General features: G+C 40.8%; 1 pseudogene across 1 annotated transcript; it reads left to right on the top strand.

Moving 5' to 3' along the window:
* Positions 1-840: 840 nt before the first annotated feature.
* On the top strand, positions 841-23408 carry LOC309653598 (myosin-8-like; annotated as a pseudogene). Its single transcript has 28 exons — positions 841-1038; positions 1116-1265; positions 2392-2562; positions 3465-3783; positions 3883-3950; positions 5586-5672; positions 5758-5875; positions 6235-6358; positions 6450-6586; positions 8067-8322; positions 10335-10582; positions 10675-10851; positions 10927-11072; positions 11157-11247; positions 11333-11721; positions 12157-12283; positions 12618-12736; positions 12864-13060; positions 14197-14380; positions 14465-14625; positions 14694-14850; positions 15787-16095; positions 17059-17262; positions 18238-18363; positions 18447-18617; positions 18802-18906; positions 20568-20702; positions 23394-23408. The product of its transcript is annotated as a myosin-8-like (transcript).
* The last annotated feature ends 1352 nt before the right edge of the window (positions 23409-24760 follow it).

Below are 24760 nucleotides of genomic sequence, written 5' to 3'. Positions count from 1 at the left end.
TTTCTATGCAGCCCAAATGAACCCTAATAGCCACTTGCAAGGATACATCTAAAAAGCACAACCTGGGGCCAGATCATTAGAGAGGGAATGAGACAGAACCATGAGCTTGCTTTGCCTTAGCAATGGCGAGAAGGTATATAGGATAACTTGGCATATTGGTCTATTTCAGCACCAGCTGGGTAAACCTAGTGGAGGGATACAGGGTCTCGCCCAAACACAGAGCTGGGGTTGGAGGACATCTGTGCACATGTGTGTGTGTGTTGTCTACATTTAACCTTCAGACAATCTAGGTAACAAGTAAGATAAAAAAGAAACTGAGAAAGAAAAATCATATACTCTATGTATGGAAAGAACATGGAACTTACAGGATCTGCCACGGAAGCTAAAGTTATCTGCTCCTTTAAGCCTTTCCTGACCACCCTGGCTCGACATTCTCTCTCCCTCATTTACATCATAGTCACTGACAAAATTTTTGAAGGGGACTCTGTAGGAATCATGCACTAAAATTTAATCCTCACATTTTCAGATAAAGAAATTAATTCGTTGAGGTTAAATTGGGAGGAGCTAAATTGAGATAAGGTGTATTTATCTTACCTTCCACCCCCACCTACTGTGTCTTAAGAGCAGGGACTCTGGCTTTTGTGTTACATAAATTATTTCCATAAACACTGGACATATTTTTATTGTTGTTAAATTTCTCAGGAGTTGCTTGCAACAAATCACCAAAGGCCAGTGTAACTGACTGACCATTTATTAGCAAGTACATGCTCTAATATACAGAGAGACTCACCTGATCTTCTATAGAATTATTTAAAGCTTTTTATTTATATAATAACGAAAATGCATGGAGGAAAATGGAAAGACTACCTTGAAGAAGTATCTGCTGTTAAACAACATTCCTTGAATTGTGTCTCTGCAGTTGCTGACAAAGCTGCCTATCTCCAGGGTCTGAACTCTGCTGATCTACTCAAAGCCCTTTGCTATCCCAGGGTCAAGGTCGGCAATGAATACGTCACCAAAGGCCAGACTGTGCAGCAGGTAAGCGCACAACCTCAATGAATCACACACATCCCAGGCCTTTCATAGTGCCAACAAACATTACTCTGTCTATGAAGGTGTACAATGCAGTGGGCGCTCTGGCCAAAGCCATCTACGAGAAGATGTTCCTGTGGATGGTCACCCGCATCAACCAGCAGCTGGACACCAAGCAGCCCAGGCAGTTTTTCATCGGGGTCTTGGACATTGCTGGCTTTGAGATCTTTGATGTGAGTTTATCTTCATATTAATAAAAAGTGGGAGAAAGGCAATTTGGGTTTTGATATACTGAGTATTATTATTCATTTACACTTGTAGTGTCTACATTGCTCTCTCCAGCATGGCACCTAGAACGAAACAGCTAGGAGGTAACTGGATAATAACAGAAGTAATAATAATAGCTAACATTTATCACGAAGCCTGTATTTCTGGCTTCTCTACTAAGCACTTCAAAATCTTACCTCATTTAATCTTCACAACAACCCATGAAGGAGTAACTAATATTACTTCTAATTACATGTGGAGAAACAGATGCAAGAAAATCAAAACACTTGCTAAAGATCCTCCAGCCATATAAGGCAAAGCCACGACAGGAACCTGGCTATGTAACGTTTGGTCCATACACAAGGTACCTCCCATGGAGGAGAAACGGCCTAGAGGTAGAAGCGTAGTGACAGTTCATAGTCTTCCCTCTTCCAGATTCATCTGACACACACCATTTCCCCTCTGGGGCATCAGCTTTATCATATATAAAATGAGGGTGTCAATTATTATAAAGACTCCATCAGATCTTCAATTTCTATACCACATCAGGTCCCCACTTTCACAGACCTGACAATGAGGATTTACCAAATGTTTGATATGAATAGAAGAGCAATTAGCCTATTAATTTCACTCTGCACATCAACTAAAGGTCTTAAGAAAAGCTTTCCTTAATAAGGTGACGCCAAAAGTGAAAATGTGACCTTTATCTTGAATGGGGGGGGGGCGGTAAAAGAAGTGAGGCTTTGTAATGAATTACTTTCACCCTTAAATCTGAACCATAACTCATAGGATCATGGTTATACTTTTAATGCACATTTTTGCCCATGCAATCTTCAGAGGTGGAAAGAGGTAGATTCTACCAGAACTCTTGCTGTGTGATTGACAGCTGTGCCTTTAAATAATGCTCAGAAATCCTGAAAAGGGTTCATGTCAAAAATGATTATTTTTTTCCCTGGGATTTCTGAAGAGACAACAATCAGTTTAAACTTTATTTCTTTATTGTAGTCCACATATTTTCAATAAAAGATTTTTCAGTAATGAATTCTACTGCTATAAAAATCCACTTAATGTTGGAAATTTGGTTTTGTGCAGTTCAACACCCTGGAGCAGCTGTGCATCAACTTCACCAACGAGAAACTGCAACAGTGTTTCAACCACCACATGTTCGTGCTGGAGCAGGAGGAGTACAAGAAGGAGGGCATCGAGTGGGAGTTCATCGACTTCGGGATGGACCTGGCCGCCTGCATTGAGCTCATCGAGAAGGTCTGTTTGACTTCTAAAGGAAACCCGAACTGAAAGTATAACTTTCCCAAGTGCCTTAAGCAACTCCAGAATGTATTACTGTAATCTTAAATAGACTGATATCAGAACAAGTTAGAAAATTACTTTAGAAATGACTTTCTCTGTTCAACTTTTACGTAAGAAGAATCAGAGAGTGTTTAGCTTCATTTTGTCGTAACAAGTTCTGTTCTAACACTGACTCAGATCCAAGTTTAAAGCAGCATCTCTATTGAGATGGTCTGCTTCACTAGAAGAACTACCTCATTTGTTCTAAATCTATCTCCACTATGATCCAAGATGTCAACAATAGAAATAACTATTTTCTAAATCAAAATTAATGCACAGGTCACACAGCTAGGGCTTATATCAAAGGTAACCTGTTTGGAAGTCAAGAGTCAAATTGCTATGCTTCTTCATAATCTATCTTTAAGGGATTAAATGCACAAAATGTCTTAAATAAGGTTTGCATTATTTATACCGTTAAGTTATTGCATATAAAGTAAACATCATTCTAAGTCAGTAAGTCCTTTTCATAGAAAAATGAAACTCTGACAATAGATTAATTCACCAAACAGGGGAAAATGTGGTAATCACATAATCACAGAACATTTTAATAAGTCGCCCCCACTTATGCAGTGCTGACATTTGGAGTTTATATCCAGCTATTCTTTAAATTGAAAATAATGCTATGGATTGAATGTGAGAAAGAATGGTGGAAAAGTCATTCTAGTGATAACAAAAGGACCTCTTTGAGCTATGACCCTGGTTTACTTTATAAATATATTTAATTAGGAGTGCTCATAATTCAATCAAACGACAGCCACTATGTCTATATCTTTTGAGACCAGATAGGTTGACACCAATGTCTACTTTTCTGAATTCAGCCACTGGGTATCTTCTCCATCCTGGAAGAGGAGTGCATGTTCCCCAAGGCCACAGACACCTCCTTCAAGAACAAGCTGTATGACCAGCACCTGGGCAAGTGTGCCAACTTCCAGAAGCCCAAAGTGGTCAAGGGCAGGGCCGAGGCCCACTTCTCGCTGGTTCACTACGCGGGCACCGTGGATTACAACATCGCCGGCTGGCTGGACAAGAACAAGGACCCCCTGAACGGCAGTGTGGTTGGGCTGTACCAGACGTCTGCAGTGAAGACTCTGGCCAGTCTCTTTTCCACATATGCTAGTGCTGAAGCTGGTACTTTCTGTGCCCCTGATCTAAATTAACCTCTCCCCACAGAACGTTCACATACCGTTCCAGCCTCTGGGACTCTACTTTCGTTGATGGGTTTTCTTTTTATCTTAGACAGCGGCGCAAAGAAAGGTGCTAAGAAGAAGGGCTCTTCTTTCCAGACTGTGTTAGCCCTTTTCAGGGTGAAGTACAAATTTCATTCGAAAAATCTGTTCAGTTTCTATGACTTATCATAATTAGGATAAGAATAAAGGATTTAGAATAAATTAGGAGGGAATGGAATGTTAACAGGAATTACTTCAAATATTCCTTCTTGTCAGGGTACAGCCAAAGCAATACTCCTCCTGTAGGGCTGAATGTTTTACCTCTTATTCCTTATTATGCTCATCTAATGTATTCAGGAATTCCAAAATGCCCTTCGAAGCTTTCTCGCTATATAATAAGGCCGATTTTTAAGGAAGCACAGCTGAACTTCAAAGGTCTCCCTGTGGAAAGCCGTATCTTTATTCCATTAATGTTGCCCTTTGAGAATGTTCCTGAGTTCCCCTTTGAGAATTGAGCCTGAGACACACCCTTTAGGACATCCTTCCACCAAATCACATCTTTGTCCTCTGAGGTGGATTTAATTTTTTGTAATAGCTGAAAATTATCTAAAGCCAAACCTAGTGATTTAGATTGATGATTAAGATAGAAAAATCTCTCTTGAGAATAACAGTAATAATAACATTACTACAAATAATGTGATTCTCTTAGATGGCTTAAAAACTGGCTCTTCTAAAGGGGAACATATGGAGCATCTGGTCTAATGGTTGCTTTGTCAGGATTTCTATGGCTAAGTCTCGTTCTTTTTAAAACTAAAATGCAGATACTATGTATGACCTAAACAAGAAAACAGCCCTGTTCTTTTTTTCTCACTACCAATTTGCATTATTTCACCAAATATGTCCTTGTTTCATCAACTTATCCTTGTACATAATTGCAAGATTAGAAACTCACATTACTCACTTTATTTCCTAATAGTTAACTGAGATATGAAAAATAAAGCAACTCTGCCTTCTCAACGAATATACCTAAGAAATACTGAGAAATAGCGACTTGCTAGTTTTCTGTGGTGGAGTAAAACACCACTGTCTGTCATAATCAGTTACTCCATTTCTGGAATAACTCCCCCCATATGCTTCAGACTGTGATCATTCTCAGGTACCCAAGATCCACTCACACAAGGTCATGTAGTCTTATGATTTTAGACTCTTCCAAAAACAAAAACCAAAAAACAAGAGGTTACAGGTCCCAGGGAATAATACACTCAAGGAAGGAATGGCAAACATTGGACAGTGGCTAACCTAGGTTACCACTGTAAACTACTACTGTGAAACATATTAGCGCAGAGAGAGATGAAAGAGGCCTTAGAGGTAATCTCAACTATTTTCAGATGAGGCCCAGAAAGAGAAAAGGGATTTTATAGAGTCAAGGAGCTCATTAGTGGCAAAGCGAGACTGTAGTCTTTTGTCTTCTGATTCCCGGTCAAGAATACTTGCTGTGTGTCAAGGCTACTGAATTTGCAGTTTGTTTACAGGATAGATCTTAGGTGTCATAAATGAATACCAGGGAGAGCTGCATTTCTTCCCAGCACTTTAGCCTTTCAGTTATTTGGCAGGCTAGAACTCTTGAGACCTTTAAAACACAGAGCAACTGAAGCCTCATAGACTTTTACCTAATATAGTTAAGAAAGTGCCTAGGTTCGTTCCATATAATTACCAAAAAAGGCAATCTGAAATAGAACTTTCTCATCAAGTCCCTTCTACCTGGTTTTCTAGGAATATTTAAATAAACTGATGACCAATCTGAGGAGCACACACCCTCACTTCGTACGGTGTATCATTCCCAACGAAACCAAACTCCTGGTAAGATCTAAGAGCATGAAATAATCAAACAGGCACAAGTTTGAAAATTCAGTGCCCAGTAGTAAGTACTCTGATTTATTTTTAGGCGCCATGGAGCATGATCTTGTCCTGCACCAGCTGAGGTGCAACGGTGTGCTGGAGGCCATCCGCATCGGCAGGAAGGGGTTCCCAAGCCGAATCTTATATGGGGATTTTAAACAAAGGCCAGTCTCCCTCTGTCATATTTCACTGAATGCTGTGACTAATTAATCATTTTCACTGTTGTCCTCTGTTCATTGTTTTTATGTATCCTGCTTCATCAATACTACGAAATTAAGTCAAATAATATAGTCTTGTGGTGCAAGAACAGAATACAGGCTAGAGAAGGTGGCATTTCTTAAAAATAGGACGGAAGCATGCATTAGCTTGTGGAAAAATCATATTGTTTCACTACCTGAACCTAAAAGGACAGCTGGATTTTCTACTTTTGCTTTTTCTCTTTTTACTGACTTTTTTTGGTGTCGTTTGGTTTTCATATATGATCACACCTTCCTAATCATTCTTCTTTTCTTCGACTGAACAGATACAGAGCTTTAAATGCAAGTGCTATTCCAGATGGACAGTTCATTGACAGCAAGCAGGCTTCTGAGAAACTTCTTGCCTCTATTGATATTGATCACACCCAGTACAAATTTGGACACACAAAGGTATGGCTATTACTTACACCTGATCCAAGTCCTCTGCCATGGCTGGATCTCCTGTAGTCTGGGGATGATTTGGAACTTTCCCTCTCTCCAGGTTTTCTTCAAAGCTGGCCTGCTGGGTCTTCTGGAAGAAATGAGAGATGAAAAGTTGGTCCAGATTATAACAAGAACTCAAGCCATCTGTAGGGGATTCCTAATGAGGGTAGAATATCAGAAGATGTTGCAAAGGAGGTAACCATGCAGAGGATAAGGACTGTAAGGTCTCTTAGAGACTTTACATCGGTCTTCCTTACTCAGTAACTCTTTCATTTTGTGGTTAACATGCACTTCTCACCCAGTTCGGAACTCACTCTTACAACACATCAGCCTCTGCTTCACCCCTCACACTGGGATTCCCTTCAAAACTTATCTCCTCCCTCAGTTTCTCCCTTTCACTCATCTCACATACAGCAGCAGGAATCATTTGCAGTAAGCACTATTTTCATCATGCCGTATCTGTTTGCGGTTCCCCACGGTCTCCCACATCAAATCTAAGTTGCCTGTGTGTCTGTCAAGGCCACTCTCTATTCCCTACCTCATCTATCATCTCCCACCGCACAGCCTTTTCCAGCCAGGCTAAACAATTTGCTTATCTCCTTCTCTCCTGTTTGTACAAGCCCTCCCCTCTCAGCCTAATTTATCTCTTTACCAATTCAAGACTTCCATTTCCCCTTCCTCTAATTAACCTCATCCAACCCATCCACCCAGCACTACTGCATTCCCTGTCCTTACACACACGTTTTGCATTCATTTTGCTCATCTGTACTTATTTACTTCTGTGGTGTAAGTGTTCCCAAGTCTTTTCCATGTGTCAACATTATGGTTTATGTCATGATATCTGCCTTCTCAGAGATATGGTTCTTATAAATTGGACCTACAGAAATAGAATCTCCATTTTAACAAGCTTGAAGAGGCACACACATTGTTATAAGGCAGGTAAACCTTGCCAGTCTATTGCTACAGTGTGCAGGAATATCTTTTATTACTATTTTAAAATGTTATTTAAAGAAAACAAATTTTGTAGCTAAATGCTCTTCAGACATTAACAATCTAACTGAGCAGGTAAGAAGTAGGCATTTGAAAGGACTTGAGAAAAGCCAGTCTATTATGTGAAGAAACTAACAAAAGTTGTTTATGGAGTAGATAATTCGGCAGCAATTAAAATAAGAGGAGAGGTTTCAAGGAAAACAGGATAAACCATAAGCTCAATTTAGGTGGGCAATTAGGAAAGCAAGCCATGCCCTTTCACAGGTCACGTCAGTGTGCCGAAGGCCAAGCAGCACAATTAACTTACACCTGCCACACCCACTCCCAAGTCACTAATATTGTGATTTCTCAAATGTTCTTAAAATGGTACGTGTTGCTCATATATACAAAGTATTCTTCCTCTAAAGTCAGCTTCTTTGCTAATGTGACAGGGACTTGAGAACACACAATCGTTCAGTATGAACAGTGCACATTAGCAAAGTGGTCATACTGAGGACCGCTCTGAGTGTGAGGGCGTGTGTGTGTGTGTGTGTGTGTGTCCTGCATATAAAATATACAGAATTTGACACATCATTTACATGTGGGGGGGTCATTAAAAGGGGAGTTTGTATGTAAAAAAAATAATACTAACAATAACATTGTCTCTAATGGATCAATCTACACTGATACTTTTCGGTCATTTCAGAGAAGTCCTTTTCTGCATCCAGTATAATGTACGTGCCTTCATGAACGTCAAGCACTGGCCCTGGATGAAACTCTTCTTCAAGATCAAGCCCCTGCTGAAGAGTGCGAAGACAGAGAAGGAGATGGCCACCATGAAGGAAGAGTTCCAGAAAACCAAAGATGAACTTGCCAAGTCAGAGGCAAAAAGAAAGGAACTGGAGGAAAAAATGGTGACTCTCTTGAAAGAGAAAAATGAGCTGCAGCTCCAGGTTCAATCTGTGAGTACTCTGTGTGCTGAATGCACCATGTCATGGAAGCTTTTCTGGAATTCACATGCACTCTGGATTTACAAATGGCCTTTTCTTGAAAAAGAAAATTTCTAGTTGCTTTTTTCAGTATTTCACTTAACTTTCAATATTCCTGTGAAGAAGTAAGGCACCAACTACTTCCAAATTGCAAATGGAAAATGGGAGATTGAAGAATTTATTTAACAATATCACAAATTTAATAGGCATGAAGGAAGCAGTTTAAAGGCAAGCCCCCAAATCTCAGTCATTTTACTCATCTGCCTTGCCTGCTTCATCCCAGTCTTAAGAGCCCTATTTCCTGAATACAAGTGTATGAGATTGTATTTAAACTCATAAAAGACAGTTATTCTTATTTCTCTCTGTATCTCTTTTCCTCAACCCCCAGGATTTAGCTCAATAAATTCATTTGCAGTTACTTAAACTGAACTACCACGGTGGAAGACAGAGCTAGTGACCGCTGTGATTCTTCCTTTGATACTGATCCTGAGTTCTCAAGGCCTCTGTTTATTGGTTAAAGAAGAAGTTGTAATCAGAGTGGGGGTAGGCTTGGCATCAGCACTCTGGCCAAATACAACCTCCCATTTTCTTGGTCCAACAAGCCCAACAATGTCATGAAGAAATCTGTAAAAAAAAAGGATAGTTTTCTTAAAATGTTTAAGCTATTTTCAACTTTTCCTTCTGACAAGTTCACTTATATGAAGGTTACATTTTCCCAATCACAGCCTCTTCATCTTAACCTCTTTTCATAGGTATTATCATTAGTCAGTGAGTAAATATATACTGAGTGTATGACTATTAAAAATAAAAGCGGGGCTTCCCTGGTGGCGCAGTGGTTGAGAATCCGCCCGCCAATGCAGGGGACACGGGTTCGAGCCCGGGGTCTGGGAAGATCCCACATGCCGCGGAGCAACTGGGCCCGTGAGCCACAATTACTGAGCCTGCGCGTCTGGAGCCTGTGCTCCGCAACAAGAGAGGCCGCGATAGTGAGAGGCCCGTGCACCACGATGAAGAGTGGCCCCCGCTTGCCGCAACTAGAGAAAGCCCTCGCACAGAAACGAAGACCCAACACAGCCATAAAAATAAATTAAAATTAAAAAAAATAAAAATAAATAAAATAAAAAAATAAAAGCAAAGGAACCCTGGAAGGCCTCATTATCAAAAGTTTTAGCATTTTAAAAACTTAAGATATAAACAAACACTGAGAAGTTAAAGAAATTCCCCAGCCCAGAGTAATAAGGTCGTGGCTGAACTGATTTTTATGAGTCCTTTAATCATTTATAAAAACCTCATTGAGTTATGTAGTTTCTCAAAATTACAAGTTCTTATATAGTCTAATATTCATTTTGAGACTAATAGGTAATTCTTAAAATGGAAATGGAAACCTTGGACAATTATACAGCACTGTTATGCTCTATCAGGGAGGTTTTGAGTACATGAAAAATGCTTCATGGAAATGTATTTATAGGCATAATCTTACGTAGTTTTCCTTTTTAAAATTCAATGTAGCAACTAGTTGTTTGAGGCAAGTAGGGAATCATCAAAACCAAAACTAACCAATTTGACTAAGTCAAAAATCTTTGAATATTATAGTTGAAATGCTCTTAGCAATCATTTATTCCAATCCTCTTAATTACATGAGATAATTGAGGGTAAGAGGAGTAAATCAATTTGCACAAGGTCATACATATGGAGGCAAATTTGGGACAAGAACCCAGGCTTCCTTTGGTCCTTCCACTCTTCTACACAATACTTTTTAAAATAGTCAATTGCTTCAATCCAGTCATTTTTCAGCCTAATTTGCTTCTAAATCTATAGTGCCATATCTAATTAGCTACATTTCTCCAGACAATGGAATGATGTTCAATTAATTTATATTCATACTGAAAAATTCATTAGCATTCAGTAAACACTACAACTTTGTGCAAAGAACAAGTTCAAAATAAGTAACAATTCTCTAAACAGCTCAGCAAATCTCTCCACAGGAAGCTGATGCCTTGGGCTGATGCAGAGGAGAGGTGTGAGCAACTGATTAAAAACAAAATCCAGCTGGTGGCAAAGATCAAGGAAGTGACTGAGAGAGCTGAGGATGAGGAAGAGATAGATCAATGCTGAGCTGACGGCCAAGAAGAGGAAATTGGAGGACGAATGTTCAGAACTGAAGAAAGACATAGATGACCTTGAGCTGACACTGGCCAAGGTTGAGAAGGAGAAACATGCCACAGAGAACAAGGTATGAAATATATTTGTATACAGCATATAGAGACTCTGCCATCTAACTAAGCTGCTTTAGAGCAGAGATAATCGCTTCCTTAACCTTTCTAGGTGAAAAACCTCACAGAAGAGATGGCAGGCCTGGACGAAGTCATAGCTAAGCTGACCAAGGAGAAGAAGGCCCTCCAGGAGGCCCATCAGCGGACCCTGGATGACCTGCAGGCAGAAGAGGACAAAGTGAACACCCTGAACAAAGCTAAAGCCAAGCTAGAGCAGCAAGTGGATGATGTGTGTTTTTAATACCCATTTGAAAGTTTTTTTTAATATACTTTCAATTTTTAACAAAGTTTATTTTCTCATTAGCTTGAAGGGTCTCTAGAACAAGAAAAGAAACTTCGAACGGGTCTAGAAAGAGCCAAGAGGAAAGTGGAGGGTGACCTAAAATTGGCCCAAGAATCCACAGTAGATATAGAAAATGACAAACAGCAACTTGATGAGAAACTTAAAAAGTAGGAACTCCAGAAAAAAGATTCTATGCAACATCATCTTTCAATTCGTATGGGTACTAATACGCCTTGTTCTTCTGTCTAAAGGAAATAATTTGAAATCAGCAATCTGCTAAGCAAAATTGAAGATGAGCAGGCAGTAGAAATTCAACTACAGAAGAAAATCAAAGAGTTGCAGGTGAGTCATCTCACCTCCATTTGTTTCTGCACCCAAAAAACTGAAATTGAGATGAGTTCATGTTAATGTGCTGTGTCACTGCCAGGCCCGCATCGAGGAGCTGGAGGAGGAGATCGAGGCGGAGCGGGCCTCCCGCGCCAAAGCAGAGAAGCAGCGCTCGGACCTCTCCCGGGAGCTGGAGGAGATCAGCGAGCGGCTGGAAGAGGCCGGTGGGGCCACTTCGGCCCAGACTGAGATGAACAAGAAGCGGGAGCCGAGCTCCAGAAAATGCGCAGGGACCTGGAGGAGGCCGCCCTGCAGCACGAGGCCACTGCGGCCACGCTGAGGAAGAAGCACGCGGACAGTGTGGCCGAGCTGGGGGAGCAGATTGACAACCTGCAGAGGGTCAAGCAGAAGCTGGAGAAGGAGAAGAGTGAGCTGAAGATGGAGACTGACGACCTTAGCAGTAATTCAGAGACCATTTCCAAAGCCAAGGTACCCAATACTGTCTTTAAATGAGCATAGTTAATAACCTGTAAGAACCCTCATTGTTCTCTGGCATTAAACACTGGTTTGTAGGCAGTTTATAGCACTGATCTAAAATTTTGTATTCTAATCTATTCCATTTTATTTCATTTTTTTAAAATACTGGATATAATTTGTTAAGATTATTTCCAAATCTACTTTAAGTATCAGTGTCAAGTATCACTGGGATAAATGAATGAGTTCCAACAATGAGCACTTTAGGGAGATTATGCACCCGTCATACTTGAATCCTAGCATGTTCCATAGAGTTGGTGCCATAAGTTTCTACTCACACTTGACATAAATTGATTCACTCTAAAAATATTTTAAGAATCCAGTAGTAACTTTTTTTTTTTTTTTTCATTGTATTCAATGTCTCATCTTTCACGGGTACATGTGCTGTAGGGAAACCTTGAAAAGATGTGCCGCGCTCTAGAAGATCAAGTGAGTGAACTTAAGACAAAGGAGGAAGAGCAGCAGCGGCTGATCAATGACCTGACGGCTCAGAGAGCACGCCTGCAGACGGAAGCGGGTAGAGATTTCCCTCAGTCCCGCAATTATGTACTAGACAAAAGCAATCCCAGGGGTTCTGAATTAACAGCAATACTCCCATATTAGAGGGGAGTAATCAACTATAGGAATTTGCTGAGCGGGTTAGAAGAAATAAAAAAAAGCAAGAAAGAATCAGCAGACTAGTTTATTTGTTACACTACAATAGCAATGCTGCTTTTTAATCTAGCCAATTCTGTAACAATATTTATAATTAGATAAAGTATATATTTGTCATATACATATAATTATATATACAAACTTTAGGCTTGTTTGTTTATGCCATGAACAAATTCCTTTACTTCGGTAATTCTTAGGTGAATATTCCCGACAATTGGATGAGAAAGATGCTTTGGTCTCTCAGCTTTCAAGGACCAAACAAGCATCTACGCAGCAGACTGAGGAGCTGAAATGTCAGCTAGAGGAAGAAACTAAAGTAAGTTTTACCAAAAGTATTCTCGACTGATCAAATCTAAACATATTCAGTTAGGTTCTCCTTTAAGTGTATAAATTAAATATCACTGAAGAAATGAATTTAAGTCACTGAACTCATACTTTCACAGGCCAAGAACGCCCTGGCCCACGCCCTGCAGTCCTCCCGCCACGACTGTGACCTGCTGCGGGGACAGTATGAGGAGGAGCAGGAAGCCAAGGCCGAGCTGCAGAGGGTGCTGTCCAAGGCCAACAGCGAGGTGGCCCAGTGGAGAACCAAATACGAGACGGACGCCATCCAGCGCACAGAGGAGCTGGAGGAGGCCAAGTGTGTACTGTGAACTCTAGAGGAGGGACATGACATGGTTTCCCAGCTGCCCAACTCAGCAACTCCCAGAAACAGCTGTGATGATGATGATAACATAACAAAAGCAGAAGCTACCCTAAGTGCATACTGTGTCAAATACTATCCTATTATTAACTCATTTAGTTTTCATAGCAACATTACATTGCATTATTATTCGTATCCCTGTTTTACAGATGAGGAAATTGAGACTGTGAGAGGTTAACCAACTAACACAAGAGCATATGATTAATAAATAGTACAGCTGGGATTAGAACCAGACATTCTGATTCCAGAGACCACCTTCTTAAGTATTGTAGTACAAAGACAGATCTCTTAAAACTCATGTTGGAGGCCATCTGAACTGTGCATAATGTTCAGGGTTAGTCTGAATAAAGTAAAGCCTTAGTCTGGGTACAGACCAAAGGAGACCTTCAGGTAGATCTTCTAGAGCATTACGGCTAAAGGTTTTTGTGTACCTTAGGCATGTATAGTTGGCACACAATTGGGAGTAAAGCAAGAATGTAGACAATTCAGAAGGAATAAAAAGAAAAACCCTGCCTTTGCTTAGACTACATGAATTATCCTGATTTATTTATCCATTCCTCTCTCAGGTGAGACTGACCAAATATATATTATTAGAAGAAACTGGCTATTTTTCTCTAGGAAGAAAAGTATATAAAATAAAATGTAAAGTCTGAGAAAGCAAAAGAATATGCCCAGTATATCTGTGACCAATAAAATATCTAGTTAGTCTCAAATCCTTTTTGGAATGAGATGAGATATAAATCAATCAATAGAACTGCTCTGGCTAATCATTCTCCATACCATACTCAATCAGAAGCCCTGAAAATCCTGAAATCATATGCTGTAAGATACATACAATGTCAGCTCCAACAATGGCCTCTAACAATTCAAAAACAAAAAGGACTTGAGTCCAGTTGTTCACCACTTTGGACCTTTTCACAGTTTAATCCATCTGGAAAGCAGTTCTGGCTACCACAGTTTTGAAAACCATGCTACTTGACATTGTAGAAAAAGGACTATGAAAGGGGGTTGAGGAGTTTAGCACTTGCCCCTGTTCCTGACCTCTCTCCTTAACTGCCTGGCTAACTTTTCAGGAAGAAGCTGGCCCAGCGTCTGCAGGAAGCCGAGGAACACGTAGAAGCCGTGAACGCCAAATGCGCTTCCCTTGAGAAGACCAAGCAGAGGCTCCAGAATGAGGCGGAGGACCTCATGCTTAATGTGGAGCGGTCTAATGCTGCCTGCGCGGCTCTCGATAAGAAGCAAAGGAACTTTGACAAGGTGGCCCAACCTGCTCAAACTCCACCGATGTTTTACTTAGTCTCCCTTTCTCCTTCCATTAGCTGACAGTTTACCGCTTTTCAGGTCCTATCAGAATGGAAACAGAAGTATGAGGAAACCCAGGCTGAACTTGAGGCCTCCCAGAGGGAGTCCTGTTCTCTCAGTACTGAGCTGTTCAAGGTCAAGAATGCCTACGAGGAATCCCTGGAACAACTTGAAATGCTAAAGAGAGAAAATAAGAACTTGTAGCATGAGTGCTCTTGAACTTCCCTACCCTATATGGCCCTGGAAAGACCTTTCCATGTTATATCAGTCTGACCACTTCTCCCTTCTGTTCACCCACAGAGGAGATTTCGGACCTCACTGGGCAGATTGCTGAGGGAGGGAAGCAAATCCATGAACTGGAGAAAATAAAGAAGCAAGTGGAACAAGAGAAATGTGAAATTCAGGCTGCCTTAGAGGAAGCAGAGGTATGTATATTGATGTTGTGGGGGGAAAATCAAAGATAAACATTGGTGGAAACACCACTGTTTTCATTGGGCAATGGTACTATGAGATGGATCCATTATTACAGAGCAGGTGAGAATCTGAACTCATATAACCTTTATGAAGGGCAATTTGGCAATAGTTATCAAAAGTCTTAAAAATGTAATAATATGACCTATCAGTTCTATTTCTAAGAATCTATCCCAAGAAAATTATCCTAAATGTAGGCAAAGCTTACACACAAGATGTCCAATCCAAAAACAAGGTAAAGCAAACTATAGAACATCCATATGATGCAATTTTCTACAGCCATTAAATGTAGTTAATATGGGGAAATATTTATGGTAGAGGATAATTTTTAAAGCAAGACACACATTTGCATATACAATAGAACTTTATCATGTATAAATATATATAAATAGGAAAAAAACTAGAAAAAAATGTACCACATTAAAATTGTGCCTCTAAGTGGAGGCAAAATAGGAAGGTTTTGTTTTTATAAATTACCCCACATTCCACAATGGACACATATTTTGTAATCAAAAATATGGATATGTTTTAAAACTGAGAATTTCTACAACAGGAATCACATGAACATTTTAATTTATAGAATGGGAGAGAATTCCTGTTTACTACACATAAGTTTAATGATATAATTTTTGTTACTACTCATATGAATAATATTTGTATAGCACTTTATACTTTACAAAGCACCCTTATTACAGAGTTGCCCAATAAAGTCTATGACTGAATAAATTAAAGGATGATTTACCTAGTAGGGTCCTAGAGCTGTTTTATTATACTTTGTAATATTAGACAAACTGATATTAATAAGAGTTTGGCTCACAAGGGAATACCCTCCAAATATTCATTTTCCATTATTAATTGATTATTAATTAATTGATCACTGTTTTGTTAAGGCACCTCTTGAACATGAAGAGGGAAAGATCCTGCGTATCCAGCTGGAGTTGAACCAAGTCAAGTCTGAAGTTGATAAGAAAATTGCTGAAAAAGATGAGGAAATTGACCAGCTGAAGAGGAACCACATTAGAGTCGTGGAGACCATGCAGAGCACACTGGGTGCTGAGATCAGGAGCAGGAATGATGCCCTGAGAGTCAAGAAGAAGATGGAAGGAGATCTGAATGAAATGGAAATCCTGCTGAACCACGCCAACCGCTTGGCAGCAGAGAGCTTGAGGAACTACAGGAACACCCAAGGGATCCTGAAGGTAGATGGGTCCACATTAACAGCCCAGACAAGTCAGGGAAGTGACCCGTCTCCCATTCATCACAACACCTTCTTGTTACACCATCCTTTTTTTTTTTCTTTTAACAAATTATACAGTTCATAGTATGGAGGTAGCTAAAAATAAATACACATAGAATATATATTTATTTATTTTTGGCTGCATTGGGTCTTTGTTGCTGCACGCAGGCTTTCTCTAGTTGCGTCGAGCAGGGTCTACTCTTCGTTGCGGTGTGTGGGCTTCTCATTGCGGTGGCTTCTCTTGTCACGGAGCATGGGCTCTAGAGCGCAGGCTCAGTAGTTGTGGCACACGGGTTTAGTTGCTCCGTGGCATGTGGGATCTTCCCGGACCAGGGCTCGAACCCATGTGTCCTGCATTGGTAGGCAGATTCTTAACCACCGCACCACCAGGGAAGTCCGAATATATTATTTTTAAAGAAACGTTCTATAAAAGAACAAACAGAAGCCCAGAGATAAGCTATGATATGAGAGAAATTAAAAGACTTTGGCACCAATAGGCCTGAGGTCAAGTCTTAGTTTTGTCACTTACTAGCTGCCTGATTTTAGGCAAGTTATTATAACCTCTCAGAACCTCTGTTTCTTCTACTAATTAAGAATGAAACTACCCACCTCATAGGGTTACTTGTGAGGATGAAGTGAGAAGACAGATGTCAAGTGCTGGGTACAGCATATGGAAAATGCTCCATAAATTATAGATACTGGTGACTCACACATGAAAAATAACAAGTTGATGGCATAAAACACAACAAGAATCAGTCTCCTGATAATCCTCTCTCACCTAAGCAGGTGACATCCCCATTTTCATGCTCCTTCAAATGACAGGCCTGTCATTTCCCGTTCCTGGCACCAACCCATTCTTCCAGTTCATCTCCTGGGATGTTCACATCCTCTTCAGAGTGTCTACGCCTTTTTATTAACTTAACAGGATACCCAGATCCACGTGGATGATGCTCTCCGGGGCCAAGAGGACCTGAAGGAGCAGCTGGCGATCGTGGAGCGCAGAGCCAACCTGCTGCAGGCCGAGATCGAGGAGCTGCCGGCCACCCTGGAGCAGACGGAGTGGAGCAGGAAGATGGCAGAGCAGGAGCTCCTGGACACCAGCGAGCGCGTCCAGCTCCTGCACACCCAGGTGGGACCCTCACATCAAACAAATGCTGGTGTACTGTAAAGTGACGAATCAGAATTATAATATGGAAGTACGCTATTTTTATAAATATGTGTATATTTAAAAGGATTGGGGAGATGCTTTAAAATATTAATTGCAATTACCTAGAAGTGATGCGATTATAGATGATTTTTTGCTGTGTGTTCTTTTTAAGATTTTCTACCAAAACGGGGCAGGGGTATTACTTTTTTTACTTAAAAAGATTTGACTAGATTATTTTGAAAACCATGGTGTGGAATAAACTTGAATAAAGATATCTGTTGACTCCAAAATCGGAAAATGTTCCGCGTAGCGTTTCCCATCAGGAGCGCTTCAGCGTTCAGCACTGCTATGTTCACAGTCCCTGTGCCTTGCAGGACACTCAGCATCGCTGACCAGCCCGGGCGTTAAATGCAGTAGCACGCCCTAGTTATTCTGACAACCACAAATATCCACCCCCATACATTTCCAAATACCCACTGAGGTGATATTGCTTACCTTAGAGAACCACTGGGTTGAAATTTTAAGAAAATGTTTCGTAAGAGTAATTCAGTATTCCCCAAGGGAGCAAACCATTCAAGCTAACAGAGAATAGATTCCTTCTAACTGAGAAACTCTCAGTGCCAGGCTCTCACAAAAAGAATCGACTCTTTTCTAATATTTCCAACCTTTTAAGGACAGAACACTAGCGATGTCTGGTTGACATATAATTGAAAGAGCAATTAACTAATATAGACATTCTTGAACCTCCATGTCCTTATGCATAAATCAGATGGACATTGGGGCAGTGGCGGGGCGGGGTAACCTACCTTGCAAATGATTAACATTTTGCACTGAACAAATATTTAAAGTTCAGTGAAATGTTGCCATTAGTCCCCTGCATAAGCCAACGAGTAAGACATTTGTAAAATCCCAAGTGTGCAAACTGCAGGTCTTGTAAATTTCCACTCCTTTTAACAGAACACCAGCCTGATCAACACCAAGAAAAAATTGGAAAATGATGTTTCACAACTCCAGAGTGAAGTGGAAGAAGTAATTCAAGAATCGCGCAATGCAGAAGAGAAGGCCGAGAAGGCCATCACTGACGTGAGCAAATGAGCATTTGTTTAACGACACTGTGTGTTACCTGCCATTACCAGGTTTATTATACTGGTTTATTTACTAATTAGGCGGCCATGATGGCCGAGGAGCTGAAGAAGGAGCAGGACACCAGCGCCCACCTGGAGCGGATGAAGAAGAACCTGGAGCAGACGGTGAAGGACCTGCAGCACCTCCTGGACGAGGCTGAGCAGCTGGCCCTGAAGGGCGGCAAGAAGCACATCCAGAAGCTGGAGGCCAGGGTGGGTCTCTCAATCTCTCTGAATCCGGGAAGTGAAAACGGCACTCCCCCATCCTTCTCTCTTCTTGTATATTGATTCCCATCCTTATCCTGTGGCTGGGGACAGCCACCCAATATTGTCAGTAGGTCCTGAGTTAATTAACATCCCCCAAAACTGACTATATAAGTATCTTTCTTGATTGTAGGTACGTGAGCTTGAAGGAGAGGTTGAAAGTGAGCAGAAACGTAATGCTGAGGCTGTTAAAGGTTTGCGGAAACACGAGAGAAGAGTAAAGGAACTCACCTACCAGGTAAGGGGAAGAGCTTTCTAGAATATCCAGACTTCCTGCACAAAGGGAAATTGAAAACCTGGTGACTATGTGGTACTCACAAATAGCTACATGTTAACTCGATATACATAAGGTGCAAATGACACAATCACCTATCACAGACCCTTTCCTAAGCTAGGAAAATCAGGAAGGCCTTTAGAAAATCGTGTAAGTGAGGAACGAATACAGGTTTCAAAGACAGATAAACTGGTATTAGTCCTAGTTTGGCCTCTTACTTTTTAAACTCGGATAGGTTACCTAACACTCTCAACCTTAATTCATCACCTGTAAAATAGAATAAAAACATCTATTCACCAGAGTAGGGAGGTAAGGATTAGAGACGTGTATAACTCTCCAATATAGTGCCTGCACACAGTGGACATTTAACAAGAGTGGCTACTGTTAATACTATGAAGGAAGCCTCAGAGTTGACCACATTTACCCCAGGCCCACCTGCCATCATATCAAAGTGATTTACTTCACCACCTGTAGTGGGTTGATTTTGTTGGATTCAATGCAGACCATTTTTTTCAAACTTCCAGACTGAGGAAGACCACAAGAATGTTCTCAGGCTGCAAGACCTGGTAGATAAATTACAGGCAAAGGTGAAATGATACAAGAGACAAGCTGAGGAGGCTGTAAGCATCTTTAAGCCCTTGAGGGAAGAAGGAAACTTCGTTGGGGGTAGAAAGTATATTAAGAGAATGTGTTAATGAGAAAGAAAGAGACCAAGTAAGAATATGTCATTCTTATTTTAAGAGAGATGATATAAATATGAATTTACCCCCAAATCCTAATTATAGAATAAGACCTCAAGATGAGATATTTTTATTATTAAGCAATTTGTAGGGGTTGGGGGAAAAAAAGAAAATTCCAAATAACCCACCTTACTTGATAGCTGCAAAGAATATCCAGCAGAAAATCTAACACCATGATAAATATTCCTCTCCCTCTAGAAATGCACAAAATCAATTGTTCCCAAAAGCCAAACAGAAATCTTTTACCCCAGCTGACTCCTTCCCTCACTACCACTGTCATCAGCAGGGACTTATCCCTGCACATTCGCTGTAGCAAATTAGGATGTGTTGGAAGATTCTCCAGCTTCACTTTTCCTGGTTGTTCCCCACTCTTCCAGACACAATGTAGTGGGTAAGAGGTAAGAAAAGGGAACACGAAAGGGAGAGGCACGAATGGTAGTAAGTGCAACCAACAAAGGGCATACTTTCTTCCTATCCCCATCCCCCCACCCGCAGCGTCTCTGTATACCTGAGTCAAAATATATGGCAAAAACACTTCAACTGGGATTTTCCCAAAGTTAGAATTTGACCTTACATTTACTGTCTAACCTCTGTGAGCGAGCACACATGGGTCTCTTCCTCCTTTCCACTCAGTCCATACATCATAAATAGACTTCACGTATACATGGGTTTGACATAATGAGCTCGTCTCTTCCATTTCAAAACTATTTCTTCTTTCATTCTTTAGAGTAAAAAATGTAACTGAAGTTACAAGTTCTGTCTGGATTTGAAATCAGATATGACAAACAAACCGTAAGAAGGAAATATCTGAGTTGAGGAAATCATCCTGTTTGTGACAAGTGCAATGACAACCACAAAGTCTAACTCTCACAACTTTATTCTTAGGAGGAACAATCCAATGCTAATCTTGCCAAATTTCGCAAGCTCCAGCACGAGCTGGAGGAGGCCGAGGAACGGGCTGACATTGCCGAGTCCCAGGTAATCAAGCTGCGGGTGAAGAGCCGGGAGATTCACACACAAGTCAGTGCAGAGCGAACACATCTGCCTGATGCTGCCAAGGGGCTGAAGAAATGCACAAAATGTGCTATTTTGGGTCACTTGCTTTGTGATGTTTTTCTCTTCATGTTGAATAAATAAAAACTACAGTGAACTGATCAACTGAACCAGACTCATTTACTTCCAAAATTACTTATTCTCAAACACAGTTCTCACCTAGCTATTATTATTCTAACATTATATATGGCTTTGTGGAACATTCAATATCTGTACCTCCCTCACCACCCCGCATCCCCTTTCCCATCTCCAGCTCCACCACACACACACACAATTATCTTTTACTGGACTTAATTTTATTAAGTCTCTCTAGATTGTTACAAATTACTAAGGAAACCACTCACTGAGGTTACCCCTTCAGACAGGACACACTCATGCACCCACTCCACAGGTGGTTACTGAGCATCTACTATGCGCCGGGCACTGCTCTCAGTACTATGGGAATAGCAGTGAACAAAGCATAGTTCCCTCCCTCTGGGAACTTATATTCTGCAAGGAAAGAAAGGCAGTCAACAAATAAGAAGCTGTGTCTACTATATTTAAAATAGATAATCAACAAGAACCTAGTGTATAGCACAGGGAACTCGGCTCAGTATTCTGTAATAACCTAAACGGGAAAAGAATTTGAAAAAGAATGGATACTTGTATGGGTATAAGTGAATCACTCTGCTGTACACCTGTAACTAACACATCATTGTTAATCAACTACACTCCAACATAAAATTTTTGTAAAAAGATCTACAAAAATATAAGAGGCTGCGTAATGTGTCAGGTAAGTGCTCATGAGAAATAAAAAAAGTAAGAGGGAGGCAGTTAGTACTATGTAGAGAGGAGTCAAGCAAGGCCTCTCTAAGAAAAACACATTTGAGCTGAGACCTGAAGGAAGCAAGAGGATTCCAGGCAGAGGGAACAAAAGAAAATGCAAAGGCCCTGAGGCAGGGGCAGTTTGGCATGTCCCAGGGACAGGAAGGAGGCCAGCAGGGCTAGAGGAGAATGAGCAAGATAGTTACGGCATAAGAGAGGAACCTGGGACCCCAGGGATCATGTAGGGCTTCAGGGCCACCTGAGGACTTTTTTCTTCACTCAGAGTGAGATGGGAAATCTTTGGAGTGTTTTGAGCAGAGGAGTGATATTAACACACATTTTAAAAGAATCACTCTGGGGACTTCCCTGGTGGCGCAGTGGTTGAGAATCTGCCTGCCAATGCAGGGGACACGGGTTGGAGCCCTGGTCCTGGAAGATCCCACATGCCGCGGAGCAACTAAGCCCATGCACCACAACTACTAAGCCTGTGCTCTAGAGCCCGCAAGCCACAACTACTGAGCCCGCATGCTGCAACTACTGAAGCCCTCACACCTAGAGCCCGTGCTCCGCAACAAGAGAAGCCACCGCAATGAGAAGCCTCTGCACCGCAAGGGAGAGTAGCCCCCTCTCGCCGCAACTAGAGAAAGCCCGTGCGCAGCAAAGAAGACCCAACACAGCCAAAATGAATAAATAAATAAGTCTTTAAAAAAAAAAAAAAAGAATCACTCTGCTGCATTGAGAATACACTGAAGGGGGCAGAGGTCGAAACTGTGAGACCAGTTAGGAGCCTACTGCAAAATAAAAGATAAAAAATGACAGTGGCTTAGACCAGAGAGATAGGCACTGGGAGATGACGAGAAGCAGATGGATTCTAGATGTACTGTGAAGGTAGCCCTAGCGCACATAGGGTTTTCTGACACATTGGATGGATGAGTGGGTGAGAGAGAGAGAGAGAGAGAGAGAAAGGACTTATGAAAAGAGGAAGAATAAAACAAGAAAGATTTAGTGCAGTATAAACATGAGGAGTTTGGTATCTAGAAAGAGAGGAAGCAGTAGAACAAAAATGCAATCATGACAAAAATTGTACTTTATGCACTCCTGTCCCTCTTCCACCTTCTACCATCCACACTCCCTTGTCTCCCAACCCCTATCAGCCTCACTCCTTTACAGTATAAACTGCACAGGCCTCAATCGCAAAAATGTCTAAAATTAATAACAGTTTAAAACAAAAAAAATCAAAATACTCTCCTAAATTAAATTTTGGATCAAAGAGGAAACCAAAAGTAGAATCACAAAAACTTCTAGAGGTAAACATAAGAGTAAATTTTTGTGACCTTGGTTTACACAAAGATTTCTTAGATGCCAACACCAAAAGCACAAGCCATGAGAGAAAAAATTGATAAACTGGATTTCATCAAAATTCAGTTTCTGCACTTTGAAAAACACTGTTAAACAGAATGAAAGGACAAGCCACCGACTGAGAAAAGGTATTTGCAAATTATACCCCTGATAAAGGACTTGTGTCCAGAACACATACAGAAATCTATATCTTCACTAAAAAGAAAACAAATCACCCAATTTTTAAAGAGCCAAAAGATTTAAGCAAACATTTCACCAAAGAAGATATACACAGAGCACATGAAAAATGCTCATCATGAATCATTAGGGGACTAATAATTAAAACATAATGAGATATCACAACACACCTATTACAATGACTAAAAGTCCAAGTGTTGGCCAAGAGGTGGAGGTACTGGACCTCTCACACCAGCTAGTGGTCATGTAAAACAGCATAACCATTTTGGAAAATAGTTTGGCAGCCTCTTAAGTTAAGAAATTACCCATTTGTTCCAGTCGTTCCACTTCTAGGTATTTACTCAAGAGAAATGAAAATGTATGTCCACACAAATATTCACAGCATATTTATCTGTAATAGCCCCAAACTGAAAACCACCCAAATGGCCATTAACAGGTGAATGGATAAACACATTGTGGTAAATCCATATAATGTAATACTACAAAATGATAAAAATAAACTATTGGGCTTCCCTGGTGGCGCAGTGGTTAAGAATCCGCCTGCCAATGTAGGGGACACGGGTTCGAGCCCTGGTCCAGGAAGATCCCACATGCCGTGGAGCAACTAAGTCCATGCACCACAACTACTGAGCCTGCGCTCCAGAGCCCGAGAGCCACAACTACTGAAGCCCACGCACCTAGAGCCCGTGCTCCACAACAAGAGAAGCCACCGCAATGAGAAGCCCGCACACTGCAACGAAGAGTAGCCTCCGCTCGCCGCAACCAGAGAAAAGCCCGCCCGCGGCAACGAAGACCAAACGCAGCCAGAAACAATAAATAAATAAAATAATAAAATAAATAAAAAATTTTTTTTAAAAATGATAAAAATAAACTATTAACACACACAAAAACATGGATGGATCTCAAAATAATAATGCTGATGGAAAGTAGCCAGACCAAAAAAGTGTAGACTCTATTATTCCATTTATATAAAATTCTAGGGAAAAAAAATGAATCTATAGTGACTGAAAGCTGACTAGTGGTTGCCTAGGGATAGAGAGGCAGGATTTATGGGAGGCACAGAAGGACAGTAGGATGTATTACAAAGGACCAGGAGGAAACTTTGCGGGTGATGGACATGTTCATTATCTTGATTCAGATGATGGTGTCACAGTGTCTACATATGTCGAGACTCTTTAAATATGTACAGTTCGTTATACATCAATTATATCCCCATAAAGCTGTTAAAATTTTTCATTGGGGGAAATACTACAATTATAGTGCTTTGGGAAAATAATAATTAGGATACTGTATGTCCAACTTTAAAGCCAGAGTTATAATTTTTGATAGGAATTACATTAAATCTATTTACCAGTTTGGGGAAAATTAGCTTACTTACTATGTTGATTCTTCCAATTCGTGAATAAAGTATGTTTTTCCATTTATTCAGATCCTCTTCAGTTTCTGTCTTCCTTGTTTTACAGTTTCCAGCATACAAGTCCTGTACATGTTTTGTTAGATTTACACCTAAATTCTTCTTTATTTTTCTTTTTGTTTTTAAGTAATTGTAAATTGTATTGTACTTCTTGTTTTTGTTTTTTGTTTTTTGGCTGCATTGGGCCTTTGTTGCTGCACGCAGGCTTTCTCTAGTTGCAGCGAGCGGGGGCTACTCTTCATCGCGATGCGCGCGCTTCTCACCGCGGTGG

Source organism: Balaenoptera physalus, assembly GCF_965194825.1.
Source record: "Balaenoptera physalus genome assembly, contig: HAP1_SCAFFOLD_643, whole genome shotgun sequence".
NCBI classification, from domain to species: Eukaryota; Metazoa; Chordata; class Mammalia; order Artiodactyla; family Balaenopteridae; genus Balaenoptera; species Balaenoptera physalus.
Note: the sequence above shows the minus strand (reverse complement) of the source record. Positions and strands in the feature narration are given on the sequence as shown.